The following is a 9,064-nucleotide window of genomic DNA, read 5'->3' on the forward strand; positions in this document are numbered from 1 at the left end:
ATATATATAAAAATATAATATATATTTTATATTATATATAATATATATAATATATATATTAATATATGTAGTGTGGTGTGTGTGTGTGTTGTGGGTATGTATATAATATATATATATATATATTTTAAAATTATAAAATATTATAATATATATATATATTATATAAAACGTATGTTTGTAAATTTTAGGGATATATGTATGTGGGGAAATACATACATACAACATATATAAAATAATATATATATAAAATATATATATATAAAATATATATATATGTGTGGTGTGTGTGTGTGTGTGTACATATGAAATATATACACATAAATGTATATAATATATTATTTATGTATATGTATGTTTATATATATATATATATATATATATATTCACACAAGCATATATATATATATATATATATATATATATATATATATATATATATATATGTATATATATAATATTTTATATATATAATATATATATATATATCTGTGTGTGTGTGCGTGTGTGTGTGTGTGTTCGTGTGTGTGTGTATGTGTGTATGTGTGTGTGTGTGTTTGCAAGTATGCATTTATGTAATCGCAACCTAGTTGTTTTTGTGAGCCAGCAGTTATCTTCGAAGGGTTTACTTGGCCTCACTTACTTGGATAGTTCCATTTGTTAATGAGGGAGTGAGGGAGGGGGGGCGGTGGGTAGGGTGAGTGGCCCTTAGGTGTTTAAAGGCAGCTGTCCACTGCACTTCTTTTTGTTCCCGGAATTGCCTAGTATGCGCACCCTACTTTCTTCCTACAAATAGTACGAATTTAACGTTTCCTGATCACCTCCCTCATCACGTGTTGTTTATAGCTTCCTAGTCTGTCGGAAAACGTGCACTTCACTTTTCAAAGGTGAACACACATATATACGCACACACACATAAGTACATACGTAAACGCGCTCAAAGAAACACACACATACTCTCTCTCTCTCTCTCTCTCTCTCTCTCTCTCTCTCTCTCTCTCTCCTCTCTCTCTCTCTCTCTCTCTCTCTCTCTCTCTCTCTCTCTCTCACACACACACACACAACACACACACACACACAAACACGCACAAACAAGAACAGACATTGCCTCTGTAAGCTCAGTGTAAACAAACATTTAGAGTCCATTAGATTACTGCTTCACTTAAAATGTCCCCACACGTCTAAACATGCCGTGAAAAATAATGATGACAGTAATAATGGTAATAACACAGTAATAATATTAAATATATATATATATATATATATATATATATATATATACATAATATATATATATATATATATATATATATATATATATATATATATATATATATATATGATGACGATAATAAGTAATACTAATATTGAATGACAAATATGCTTCATAAATCTCTTTTTTATTCTGGAATTACAGTTATTCTTTCCCTTTAATTCTATAAAAAGGGAATGATAAAATATGTCCGTTACCGCACGCCCTTGACATTTCAAGGAAGAATAGCGATAAACCTGACGGTAATTTAGGAAGCCCGATGCAAAAAGGGGAGGCAGGGAAGGGAAGGGGTATGGGTGAGAAGAAGGGATAGGGGTATGGATGAAGAGGAAGAGGTATGGGGGTATGGCAGAGGAAGGAGGGTTGTGTGGGTGAGACGGAGTGGGAAGGATGGTAGGGGTAAAAAGGGGTAAGAGGAGAAAGGGGGGAGCGAAGGAGGGCGGGTATTAGGATGAGGAGAAAGAGGGAGGGGCGTAGAGGATGGGAAGGGGAAAAAAGAAGGGGAGGGAATAAGAGGGTAAAGGTAGAGTAAAGAAGGGAAGGAATAGAAGGAAGCAAGAGAGGCGGGAAGGGGGGTGGAGAGTATTGGCAGCAGGTGGTCGCCCGTTTTATCTTTCTCGGGATAAAAATGAATGAAAATGGCAGTACTTTATCTCTGCGTTTACTGTTCACTGAAATTGCTGCAAATTAGTAGATTTTATTCTCTTAATCACCTAAACCTATGCTTTCCCTCAGACGAATATTTTAGTGTTTGTGAAGTGATACAGATTAATGCCACAACTCACAGCTTATGAATCTATTGATGAAGTTCAGTTATATGACGAAATACCAAATTAATCGTACAAGAGGGCAAAAGTGGGTAGGAGAGAAAGTGTGGTTTAATCTGGCATCACCGGTAGGCCTATTCTATCCTAAGACTGGTATTTACTTCGTTTTCACACTCACTCGCTTTCCCTTTTTGAAGTAAGAAAATGCATGTCGCAGCCGGGCTCAGTACTTTCATGTTTGCTTATTTACGAAAGATTTGCTTTACATAAACTTTTTTGCTGTGGTTGGCGACTCCCCATTTGGAAAATGAAAGGAAATTGGTTTGCATATTTTTGTTTTCATACTCTCCTTCTTTGTAAAGTAAACACAAAGAAAACTGAAAATGGTGAAAACACAACGCCGTTTAATCTGTTGGGATCTGTTGGTAGGTAGTAGAAGCAACTGTACACTGAGCTTCGCATATCGGACTATCCTTAGAAACACTAGAACATAATTTGTTGTATAAGATTTACAATTTGTACTACTGTCATACGTACAGTATGTAGTTATATTTTTTTGTAAAAGTAATTTGTTTTATTAGACTTCCCATTCGAAAAAAATGGCGTTTCTGTAAAGACAGGTATGCATTTTGACGAAAACTCATTTAGATACATTTATGTCACACCAACAAGCAATAGATGAGAACTGCTAAAAAAAGAAGAGGGAAATAGATGAAGGAAAATAAGGAGAACAAATAAATATAATAGAACGACAGTGAATTGTTCATCATGGCCGACAGGCCAACAAACTGACATAAGATGAAAGAGATAGAATCACACTTCAAAATTCCCTGCTTTATTATTGTTGTTGACCTGAAAGTACCAATAAGTTTAGTATAAAATGTTTAAGTCAAGTGTGTGATTCCTAATCCCCAAGTACTAATTATTTTCTATGCTTTGTGATATTTCATTATATTGATATTCAACTGACCATATGTGACGTTATGCTCAAAACAAGTCTACTTTACACAGACCTCAGTATAATCCAAGGACAATATTTGGTGCCACACTGAATTAGAAATAGGATTTTTCTTAGCTGCAATTGATTTTAAAATTTAGGTAAGTTTTGCACAACTATTTCATAAACAGTTTGTACCTTGGTGAGTGATTTATTACAGTGCATAGAGAATAGAAGACAAATCGTGGTCTGATAAGTTGTTTCATTTCTTGCTTTCTTTCATGTAGTTCAAATTGTTCAGAATTGTCATTACAAGGTACTTCGGGCTTTCTCACAGTCTGTACGGTAGTGACCACTAACACTATGAGAAATAAAATGAATTACAAATACATATCACTAGTTCCATGGCACCCTGTTGTGGCGGACGCCACAACAGGGTGCCACAGGATGTCACACGTGAGCGAGTTGGTTTTAGTCGACACAGGCCGGGCTCCCTTCATGGGCATAGCCCGGGCAAGGCTAAGCTTTGCATATCGGACTTATCCTTAACCATCCGCCTCTTTGAGGTATAGGACTAGAGCTCCCTCTGTGAGGTGACACAGGCTGTTGGGTGGCTGTTTCACTAGATGGAGGAAGAAAGATTTCCCAAAAACAATGAGCCTGTCTTGTAGGTGGAATGGCATCCCTCTGGTTTCTCCCAGGGGTTCACACCTGGGGAGAGACTGTGGCATCTCTGTGCGCTGTGGAGAAAGGAGTCCTGGAAGTGGAGGGATGCCGTGCATGAGTACGCCTTGCGGCTAGCAACACGCTTTTTTGGTCCCTTATTCCAGCAAGACGGGTTGCCTGATCCTGGCCTGGTCAGGTCAATTGGCTGGTGTCTTTCGGGAGGCTAAGGTCAAGCAGTCAATGTCGCCGTTGGCACTCACATTGGTCCCCTGAGTGGCGGTACAACGGCCATTGGCTGCATATATCCTCTCACCACCCCTGTGGCTGTTAGACATTAGTTCTAACATAGAGCTTGCCCTTGTTGGACTCCGTGGTTGATGGGGCGTGAGAGGATGAGATAACTGCTTATTTTCATGGCAAACATTCCTACAAACCCCTCACTGAAGCCATTTGTGGTTTTTAGTGGCAAAAGAAAATGCAAAGCACAGGTTGACTCTGTCAGATCTGCCGTTAAAATGGACACGGCATCAGCCAAAAACATGTCTATCCATGAGTAGTACTCAGACATCCTTCCTGACCGAGATGGGAACGCAAGCTGAACCAGCCGAAACAGCTACTGCTCCCACGACCGCAGCCACATTATTTAAGCCGAAAGGGCGGTCTGAAACGACCCAGGCCGGAGACAGACTCTGAGGGAGAGTCTAGACACCCTAGGCGTTTCCCATAGTTCAAAGTTCCCCCTAAACCTGAAGGCTTCGACAAAGCCTACCAAGCTGTACAATGTGACAGCAAGCCAGGCTGTAGGAGCTACTGCAGCACAAGACCGAGTGATCATATGGGAGACTTCAATGCACACCACCCCATCCTGGCTCCCTGCAGGGCACCGATGCGGCAGGCCATCACAGCCAACGTGCTTGAGACTCTCCCCGAGATCGTTCTTCTTAACAAGCAAAAGCCAACGCATATCAGAGGAGGGGTCCTAGACCTCACCTTGGCCACTGCGGCTCTGGTGTGTCAATGAGACGTCACAGGTGACCATTATGGTACTGTTACTCCCCTCATGGATGTGGCCTAAATGCCAAAACCAAATCCAAGATGGAAACAACAGATAAGGCACTGGCAAACCTTTCAGAATGCCTTGGACATTGTCTTAGAAGCAATGAATCTCCACAGAGTGAAAATGTGGAAGTGCTTGAAGCCAGACTTATCAGTGCCATAAATCAAGCAGCCTCACAGACTATACCTAAAACTCGGCCATGGTCCAGGAGTTATAAAGACGCCTGGTACTTTAATGACGAGATTAAGGAAGTCAACCACAGAGTGAACATGTGTAGAAACATTTCCGGAGGCAAAGAACCCCTGACACCCTAGCCCTCCTAAGGGAAGCTGTCAGGGATGCCAAGGAAACTGCCAACAGAATCAGGCAGGAAAAGTGGCTGGAATGGTGTGAGTCCTTTGACCACCAAACCACCCTTACAGAGCTGTGGCAATAGGTCAGGCGAGCTACTAGCCGCTCAGCCCGAGGTCCACACACCACGTCCCTCAATCAGAAGCAAACAGATTGGTGCAGGAGTTCTCTGCGAGAACAAGCAGCAACAGTCTGCCAGCTGAACTGAGGGCAAACCAACAACGCCTACAACCAGGCAGACTTGCTCATATCAGAGAAAGGGCAGCCAAACCCTATAACTCAGATGTTATCTTCTCTCTCATGGAACTAAGACAAACTACAAAAACAGTTCTTGCACAGCCCAGGTTCTGATGGTATCTCATACCTCATCATTTCCCTCCTAGGACTGGCCAGCTTGCATTCCTGGGAAACCTCCACTCCACCCAGGGCTGGAAGAGGGCTATCATAGTTCCCATCCCAAACTAAAGGAGCCAGGGAAGTACTGCCCATCCTCTCATCAGCTGTCTGGGCAAAATGGCCGAGAGAATGTACTAAACTGACTTCAGTGGAAAATGGGATCCCCACATGAACGCCTCCATGGTTCAAAGGGGCATGAGCACAGCACACAGCATAGCCACGCTCTTTACCACAATCAGCATTGTACTTCTGTGGTATTATTCCTAGACCTGGAGAAGGTTTTGAATTAGCAAGTCCTCTTGCTACTCAGAAGACCCTGATCCAGAAGGGCATCAGTGGAAAGCTCTTAGCTTGGATAGGCGACTATTTCAGGAACAGAACAGCCAGTCAGATTCAAGGTCACCTATCACAGCACATGCCACTAGAAAATGGAATACCATAGGGTGGGGCCTCAGTCCAGTCCTTTTCAACACTCTAATGTCCTGCATCCCAACATACACCTCCAGTGGGATGCAAGATCATCTCCTATGCAGACGATCTCACAATTATCTCCACTGGACCACACTGCCTAAGTAAAGCCCAGTGCTGTCTGGACCTTGTATCTGAGGAGTGCTGTAAGACAGGGCTAAAGATTCTGCAGCCAAATCCAAAACCATGGCTCTAAGCCAAAATGTTCAAGGCACAAGTCTGACAATCTAGGGAATGGACTTAGAATGGGTCCAGGTCTTCCAATACCTAATGATTGACCAGACTTTCTCCTTTAAAAAGGTCCTGTACTTGGTTGACCGAACCAAAGCAAGACTGTCTGTCATGAGAGCGATGACTAGGAGACACAGGGAGCTAGACATAAAGTACTAAAATCATTCTATGTAAATGCCATCCATCCCATTGTGGACTCTGTTCTGTCTCCCGATTGCTGCCAAAATTAAGAGAAAATTGGAGACAGTTCAAAATGAAGCTGTCAGGATCATTCAGGGTGCAACCTCCTCATATTGGCAAATCTTCTCCCCTGGACTCACAAATGATCTAGTGGCAGCTCAGTTCCTTTCAAAGGTCATCTAAGCTCCCAGGAACACAAACATGAGACAAAAAATACTCAGACACCTAGAACAAGACCACAAACTGTTTGCAAACAATCCCAGGCTGTCTCACACAGCCAGAGTGTTGATACGCTATCAGCTCAAAGAACAACTACTTGCCAAGGGCATGGACTCCCCCCACCCCAACTTTATTGAAGCCCTGCCATGGGCACAAACCTTGATTGAGTTCCCTGTTATGAGCTTGTCAAAGAGAAAGAATACACCATGCTAGTCTAAAGGCAGAAGCTGAGAGGGTCATTGCAGCCATCACTCCTCCAGGTAGTAGAACCTACTTACGGAGGATCAGTCGATCCCTAAACCACACTGCAGGTGCCAGCTTGCAGCAAGGGATGCCACACAATCCATGAGGGTAACAGTCAAAGCCCTCATTACAGGCAGAGGCAGTTGCAATCATGGAGCCCTAGCCCACGTGTCCCTGAGAGAAGGACACATGGTCATACATACAGACTCCAGGGCAGCCATTGACTGTCTAAGCAAAGCTCACCCAGACAACATCTACCTCCTGACCACTACCATTACCATAGCACAAAGGATTCTTGCTCAGGGTAGAAGAATCATAAACTGGGTCCCTAGCCACATTGGCATCAGAGGGAATAAGTTTGCTGACAGACTAGCTAACATTGGTAGGGGTATGTCCCCAAATCCCACTATCATAAAACCAAGCCAAAAAATCTTAAGGCAGAAGTGTAATACCACAGCTCTTGCCTTTCTCCTGCAGCTTCACAGAGAGAAAATGTGATCCTCCCCCTCAGCTAGATGGTACTCAGATGCCATAGGCTATGAGCCACTGGCACTCTCTGAAGCAATCAATAAAGGTACAGAAGACATTCTTCACAGAATCAGACTAGGTTACCATTGCGCATGGCAGATCATAGAGACAATTCACTATGCAGACAGGTGTTCATGCACTGTCGTGAGCCAAACACCACATTGGAGTTTACTTACAGAATTGTGAGCACACACATTTCTGAGACATGGTCCGCCCACAACAGTGCTGGATTGTAGAGATTATCCGTATGCTTCCATCATGACAGCAGGAGCACCTGCTGGTAATCCTGCCACCATGGTAAACATAGAGTGTCAGAGAATAAATGAGACAGCCATAAATAGCTGACACAGGCCGGGCCACATGTATAAAGGGCCCGGGCAAGCCAGATCTTCCCAATCTCAAACAATAACAACAACCAAATAGACAGACTACTCTGCACTCTAAAATGACCCTCCTCCCCACTCAAAGCCTAGGCTCTTTATTACTCTGCCTAGGTCTCTCCAACAAGGTAGTGTAACATATTAATTAAATAGCCTAACATCTACAATAAATAACATTAATTTCACTGCATTATTTAAAAAATGAATTGAGACATGGTACTCAGATGCCATAGGCTATGAGGGTCATTGCACAATAAAACAAAATTCTGAGACGGATACTGAAGTTATGGACAAAAAACAGCAAATGACTGTAGAAAATATTGATAATAAGACTTGAAGTTTTAATCAAAGGAAGAAATATGATATACTTAAACATTCATATACTTGAAAAAAATTACCTCTTTGGGAAAGTTGTCTTGTGTGTGTTGGAACATTAATCTTATTAATTTAGCTAAACTGAGCAGGCGTTTACAACAAAAATTTTCTCTTTTGTTTTGCTGCATGTCAGAATAACATCTTTTTTGTTACGCAAGAAAAGGAGTTTCATTCTAATTATAGCCTCAGAGATGACCAGACTTTTTAGATTCTTCATGGAAATAAATGTAAAACAAAGGGTTTTGTTTTGGTCTTATCCCAAGGTTTTATACAGGTGTTAAGAGAGGCTTAACTGGGATTTTTTGCAATATTAGGGCAGACATCTGCAAGCTTCAGTGATATTATGGATATTATGAAACAATCACAATTAGTAATATCTTTATTGAAATATAAGAAACTCCAATATGAGATGCGGATTCATACAACCCCACATTATAAAAAATTTAGTCACAAATTGAATGCTAATGGACAGTTTGATCATATCAAAATATACAAGAAATACTTCCTTAAATTCTAAAAATGTTTTATAAAAAAAATGTAAACAATGGCAGAAAAAATACACACATGAAAAAAAGGGGAATGCTATACAATGATATTTGAACCATATTTTCACATACAAATTTTAACATGAAAATAAGAAATCAACCATTTCCTTATTTACTTTTCACCCAAAATGTTCAACACAAGTGATGGATTCCAATGACTTATTTATCTCTTTTTTAAGAAAAAGCACAACAAAGCAGTGTGATTATATCATATGCTCTGTGAATTTCCCAAATGCAGATTGAAAAATTGTAAAATAACAAAAATTGCAAAATCATACAAATGTCTTTTCCAAAATCTTTGCCTACAAAATTTTAAAATCTGAAATGAAGGACTGTGTTTATCTGAAGAGAAGAAAAATTAGGAAAAAATCAAATCATAATCATTCTAGTTACCTAGAGACAGAAATTAAGTCACATTCACATAAAAACAATACGGGCACCAATAGGGGGT

Source organism: Penaeus monodon, chromosome 10 (genome assembly GCF_015228065.2).
Source record: "Penaeus monodon isolate SGIC_2016 chromosome 10, NSTDA_Pmon_1, whole genome shotgun sequence".
In the NCBI taxonomy this organism is placed as follows: Eukaryota; Metazoa; Arthropoda; class Malacostraca; order Decapoda; family Penaeidae; genus Penaeus; species Penaeus monodon.